At 54.2% G+C, this 6,497-nt stretch overlaps 1 long non-coding RNA gene across 1 annotated transcript; it reads right to left on the bottom strand.

The window, feature by feature from the left end:
* Positions 1–4,989: 4,989 nt before the first annotated feature.
* Positions 4,990–6,487, bottom strand: LOC308183405. Its single transcript, XR_013942431.1, has 2 exons — positions 5,903–6,487; positions 4,990–5,649 (listed from the first exon to the last, which is right to left on the bottom strand). It is a non-coding gene; the product is annotated as an uncharacterized lncRNA (long non-coding RNA).
* Positions 6,488–6,497: the final 10 nt, after the last annotated feature.

The following is a 6,497-nucleotide window of genomic DNA, read 5'->3' as shown; positions in this document are numbered from 1 at the left end:
CATCCCTGTCACCCCGAGCCTTCGCCTCCTGTGGGAAGGCAACGTGGCTGCTGCAGGGCCTGGGGCAGCTCTTCACTGGGGAAAGAGGGGGAAAAGCAGAATCTTGGCAAGGAGAGCAGGTGTGAAGTGGCCTGGCCAAGCCCCGGGGGGGCAGTTTGCACCGACTTTACAAAGCCAGGTTGCTTCAGCTGCAGCCTCTGCCTTTGCAGGTGATGCTTTCCAAGGGTGGCTTCACCCAGGAGATGGTTTTCGAAGAGCTGCATCCAAGGAATACTGTTCTCATGGTCAGAACAAATTGCTCTTGCAGACAGGATCCCGGGTGCTCGCAGTGGGCTGGAGCCTGTTTGGGGTTACTGGGCAAGGCCCGAGCCGGCTGGCGAAACCAGAGAGCTCATTAAGTCCTCACTGCAGAGCAGCCAGCCAGGGCGTGCTCTGGAAAAAGCCTTCGGTGAACAAAGGAAACCAAGCGCTACCAAGTCCGTGTACTCGTTAGGTTCAGCTCTGTTCCTCGCTAAGGTCCAAAGTCTGAGAGCTCTGGTGCCCAACGGGAGGGTTGTGGATGTACCAAATTACAACAGCGTTTTTGAGTCCCTTCAGGAGCATCACAGGAAAACGTGCACACCGTGTCTTGGCAGGCCTGGCACAAGTGTGCCTGAGCTGGAAAATCCTTCCTCCTTCCAGGGAGCTGGAAATCTGCTCCCTGCTGCCCTGCATCGCGGGTGCGAGCACCAGGAGGAGTGGGGCTGCGGTGGTGGAAGGCACCGGGCTGGGAGGACACTGCGGGCAGGAAAACCACGGCGTTAATATATCTCTCTAATGCTCTGTTTAGTTTATCTTATGCTGTGGAGAAGGTCTAAAATTGCAGAATTTGTAATTGGACCTGGAGATATGCTCGGATTTATGAGCATAGATAAGTTCTTCTGCCTCAGTCTTTCACCTGCTGTTATCTGAGTCCCAAAAAGTGACATCAATTGGCTTGAATATTTCATTTAACATGTAACCAAATATATAAACACGAACTGTCACTATCTGGCTACCAGAACTAGAAAAATGAGGTTAAAGAGTCCCAAAGCCTTCTCCATACAAGGCAGGTTTATTGTGATTTAAAAATAACAAATTGATTTCTTTATGTGCTCAAGGTGCTTCATCCATAACACACTGTGAAGGCAGGTAGGTGGGACACAGGAGAAATATAGCCTGTGAGTAATGATGAGAGTAGGTGCCACGAAGAAATACACTGTTCAAAACTTGACTAGGTTGAAGAAAGGTTGTTTTTTATTCAAAGAAAAAATAGGATGCAAAGGAGAAGAGAGCGTGCTCACCCTCTGAAGTAACTGATGTCAGTAACCCAGGGCCGCAGACAGCGAGGCAGCACTGCAAGCAGAAAGAGAAACTTTTTGTTCCCCCCAGATTGCTCAGTAAAGGAACAAAAGACAGATTTGGATAACCTGTAATTACTGCATCTGCTCTGCAGATGTTTGCTTAAGTTAATAAAATAGAAAATAGAATCAAAAATAAGATGGAAAATGCTGGGTGAAAGTAAACAGCGCTCCCTCAGCTTCGCATCATTCAGAAATAACAAAACGGGGTAAGAGAAAATACGCTAAGTGCCACGCTTCAAACTGCGTATCTTAAAAGTGCTTTTCATCTAGGCGTAGAAACTGCCTAACGAAGCATGACTGATTTGGGAACTGGCTATTTTTAGTGTCCCTTGGGGATTAGGTTATTTGTTGGTAGAGCAGCTGCCTCGCGGTGCCGAGGCAGGAGGCTGCCTTGCATTCAGCCCGGCTCAGTGCGGGGCTCCCTCCTCCTGTAAGTCCATCCCAGCCTGTGTCTGAGGCCCCGCCACAAAGCCGGGGTCTCCCTCGCTGCTGCCGGGGAGGTGGCAGGAGCAGCGTGCTCACCTCTGGCATAGAAATGTGGTTTGCCCACGTATCTGTGACTTCCTTCAAACGCAGCGCGCTCCCCAAGCACGAAGGACCCAGGCCCGTGACCACCACGGATGCGATCCTGCTCTCGCTGAAATCCCAGGGGACGTTACCGGAGCAGACGGAGGTCTCCATTCAGCCGCCTGAGATGGAAGAAAACTGAATGTGCCCTCGTGGATTTGCTGCTCTGAAACCACGTGCCTTGCACCATCGGTGTGAAAAGTGGTACTGGAGAAATAGCTCAGAAATTGCTATGTCGGATGCAATCACGCTGTTATCTTTCCAAAGAAGGAAGTTTATTTCTGCGAGCAAAACAGATCTATTCAGCAAACTGTGTAGAGTTTAAGCTGTAATAATAGACTGGTGGAAAAACATGTAATTTGCCTTCATCTAATCAAGAAACCAGGACAGAGTTAAAGCAATATATTTTTTACCCGGTGGCAGCTGAAAAAATTGGAGCTTACTCTGTATTGTTTTGGCCTGAAAATAGGATGCAGAACCCTTCTGCAAGTGTTTTACCATTAGCAATTAGCTTATGCATCCAACTGTACTCTGTATGAGCTATGAGATCTGCATGCAAGCGAGAAGTCTTGCATCTCACGTACCGTACGCAGTATCAGTCACGACTCTTCAGGGAGAGAGCTCTGCCTGAATTAGAAAGGAGGCAGAGAAGGGCAGAAATGCAGATAAGATATTAGCAAGGCTTGTGTCTGAAGAGGTCCTGGCTAGACTAGGACTGGTTTATCAAGGAGATGATGGGCAAGGGAAATACAACAGGAATTTGCAAGAAGCTTTTGTTTTTTGGAAGACTTTTTTCAGTGTTTGAATGGCTTCTGTGTAACAGAAAGCACGTGTGTGGATGCCACTGCTCTAGCCTTGGGCACTGGGGTTTCCTGGTCCCGTCTGACACCAAACCTGTGGGGCTAATGGGAGAGGGGACACGAGCAGGAGCCCAGCCCGAGCAGGAGGGGTCACATCCTCCTGACAACGGAATGTGAGATAAAGCCTTCTGACCACAAATTGAAGATATTCAGAAAACCACAACGCTGGCACGGTCACGCCTAACCCTGCTCATCCAAATACAAAGTGTTTGCATTCAAACAGGAAGAAACTTTCTGGAATTTCGGATTGGCCATGGAGCTGATGCTTATGAACTTATTTTGCTATTTGGAATAAATTGGTTTAATATATGCCTTTTATAACAACAAAGCATGAACTGGAGGACCATTGCAGAATTCTCTCTCCCTGGTTCTGTCGCTGAGCAGAACAGCTGGACTCCTTTCGCTAGGACAGCCTGCTTTCAGACCATGGGTCACGGCACCTCTGGCAAGCTTATATCTAAGATAAGTCTGCTGTCACTGCTGGCTAATAACGTCTCGCCTCTAGCCTCTATTTGATGCAATTTCCACAAGCTAGTTCTGGATAAAGTGCGGTTTATTTATTTTTCTTGCACGGTCCCTTGCCAAAATGATTGATCCCCATCCTGGGGCTTTCCGTGTTTTTTCTGTACTTTCTCTAAGAATCACCACTGACAGATGACCCCAGGTTGCAGTTGCCTAGCACACGTCTGTGGTCGCAGGGACGGACTCACGTGGGAGGGCTCGGGAGTCGCTGCGAGCTTTGGAGGCGAGGACCCCTTCCCACGGCCGTGACACTGTGCAAGCAATCGCGTGCTGCCTGCTGCCCCCCGGGCTGCCCAGCCTGAGGGAGGACATTCAGCACCCGGCCAGTGCAGGGAGCAGCCTGTCCTTCCCTGCTCTCGTCCCAGCTTTTGTGCTTCTCCTCGCTCTGCTCTGCTCCCCCAGCTGCAGGAGCAAAGACATCGAGCAGGGTCCCAGAGCTGTGGCGAGCAATCGTCCGTCAGAGAAAGCAATTTCCCAATGCAGGCAGCACAGGGTAATTCAGCAAAAATGAGGCCGTGGGCTCTGCTGTTTGGTTTCCAAGCGTATTTCTGTTTGCAGCTTGTGTGTGCCCTGGCCAGGTAAGAGCAGTGCCTTGCAGAAGGAGCCCAGCGAGGGAAATGAGGTGGCAAACAAACGCCTGCTCCTTATCAAAGTGTTCAATCACTGTCGGAAAATTCATCTGCTGAAGTAGCGGCTGCTGGCGTGCTTTTCCTGGTCAATGGAGCTTCAGGAGAGCAAGGTGGCATTTCTCCGTGCTGCCGGTAATTGGTATTTCAGGAGCAGCAAGAAGAGGCCTCCCTGGGCCCCCATGGTCCAGCGAGGCCGGGAGCTGTGGGACAGTGCCGGGGTCCCCGCACTCAGCTCCGGCTCCACCACGGCCCCCGCACCCCCAGGAGTCCCCGGTGCCTTTCTGTTTGGTGCTCGGTGCTCAGGGCAGCACAGCCCTGCCAGCAGCGGCTCCTGGTTGCGGTGCCAGCACCAGCCTGGCACCCTTTGTGCCACGTCTGTCAGAGGCAGGGTGCAGGGGGGGCTGGGCTGGGCATCTTCTTGTTAAACACCAGTTCTGAGTCAAGGCGACAGTGGATTGTGCCCGGTGAGTCGCTTTCCTTGGAAATTCGAGTGCTGAGATAGAGATGTGCCCATCTCCTATGGGTCTACTACCACCCATACTGCCCGTGCTCTGCCTGACACAGGCCCTTGCTATTTCCCTTTGTGCAATCAAGGGATTGGACTTTCAACTAGCATTTGTCCTCTTCTAGGCTCTAAAGGACTCACAGCTTCCATCTTAACTCTGTGGACCTGACCAGAAAGCTTTTGGCTTTTTTTTTTCTTTTTCTGTTTATGCCCCTTTAAGTAGATGTCAATTTTTGGCTGCTGCTGCATGCAGCGGGTGAATAAATGTTCATGGAGAGAAAGAGCAATTGTTTGGAAGTCACCCAGCCTGGGACAGTCCCCAAGCTCGCGCAGACTGGCACGGGGTCCGTGACGGTACCGTGCAAAGACTTCATCTGCTGGCTTCGTGTGAGACAGCACGTGCTGTGCCACGCCTCTGGCGTGGGAGTCGTTACTGGAGGCACAATGTCCAGCTTGTTTGGCTGCAGTGTTCAATGAATGTGTGCGTTCCTGAGGGGTCTTTAAATACAAAGAATACACTGTGATTTTGTATGTACAAAGACAAGTAAATTTTATTTCCTTTCAGTGCAAAGTATACTTCAGCAGGTACTTCCATTTGTCAGAAATATCAACACAATTTTTTATTTTTTGTTCATCGAAAGAATTACTAGATCAAAGTTGCAAGAAGGATGCATCGAAAGCAGTCATTTGGTAACAGCGAAGAAATCAGCTTCCCAAATGAGAAATCTCCCTCTTGTGTCATGAAAAAGACATTTCCACGTTACCTTTGGAAAAGTGATGGCTGTTAAACCTTACACAAGCCTTCCTGGAGTGCTGAGGAAGCCAATTCAGATGGGGCTGGAGAGCCAAGGAAAGAAAGAGGGTACACTTAACAATTCAGGCTGCAGATCGCCTGATTGGAAGAAGGGTTTTCCAAGCATTCTTCGAACTGTCGCTGTTCGTCAGCGGTGCTCTCTCCGACCGCTTGGCATCCTCCACTCGAAGGCAGCCCTCAGAGAGGCGGGCAGGGGGTTGTGGCCGGGAGCCCCTGCCCCGCTGCCGCCCGTGAGGACAGCGGCGAGCAGGACCAGGTGTGAGGGCTCCCGGCTCCTGCTGCACGAGACCGACCCAACTCACTGCGCTGCCTGAAAAAACGGCCTTCAAAAGCAGGTACTGGGAATAGCTGCCTTGCTCCCAGGAGCGCTCTGAAAGAGGCAGAATTAAGTGAAATGTGTTCAAGCCGTTTGTTCAAAGCCGTTTTGTAAGAGCTCTTCTTTCCCTGCAGCAGCTTCCAGGGCGCGTGCCGGTAGGGCCCGGCAACCGGGCCCCAGCTCCGCGGCCGCTGGCCCCACTGGTGTCCGGCCCCACAGCCGGCCGCAGCCCACCCAGGACCGCCTGTGCCAGCCGCGGGGGGGTCGTGTCCGGCCTCCCCTGGGCACGGCTCTGCCGCTTCCTTACCGCGCGGGGCTCAGCGCCCGCCGGATGGGGCTCACCGGGACCCCCGGTGCCCCGGCCCCGTTCCAGGCGCCCCCCCCACCCCGGTCCGTCCGTCGGTGTAGGCCGGGGGCCGTGCGGCCGGGGGCCGTGCTGAGGGCTTGTCCCGTCCGTGCCGGGGCGCACCGGGCCGGGCACGCGGCCGGCATCGCCCCCTGCCGCGGCGTCGGGCGCCGGGTTTGGAAACCTCCGCTGTCAGCAACCTCCGGCACCGGCAGCTCAGGCCGCTCCGGGCCCCCAGCGGCGGCGGGGGAGCCGAGGGGGGCTCGGGGCTGCCCCAGCAGCGGGCACGGTACCGACCGGACCGGCCGCGCGCACCGAGACCCCCGGGCGGGGCCTCCACCGGGGGAGGGGGGCGGGGCCTCTTCGGGGGCGGGGCCTCGGTGGGCTCCGGTCCCGCCCACCTGGGCCGTGGCCCCGCCCCCAAGGTCCCGCCCCGCCCTGCCCGCGCCGGAAGTGACGCGCCAATCACGGCCGCCCGCTCTCCCCGCCGCCGCCGCCGCGAACAAAAGGGATTTTCAGCCCGCGCCCCGCCCCCCGCGCCCCGCCCCCGCCTCCT

Source organism: Anser brachyrhynchus (genome assembly GCF_964034855.1).
Source record: "Anser brachyrhynchus genome assembly, chromosome: 27".
Lineage (NCBI taxonomy): Eukaryota > Metazoa > Chordata > Aves > Anseriformes > Anatidae > Anser > Anser brachyrhynchus.
The sequence above is the reverse complement of the archived record's forward strand: the minus strand, read 5'-3'. Positions and strand labels throughout refer to the sequence as shown.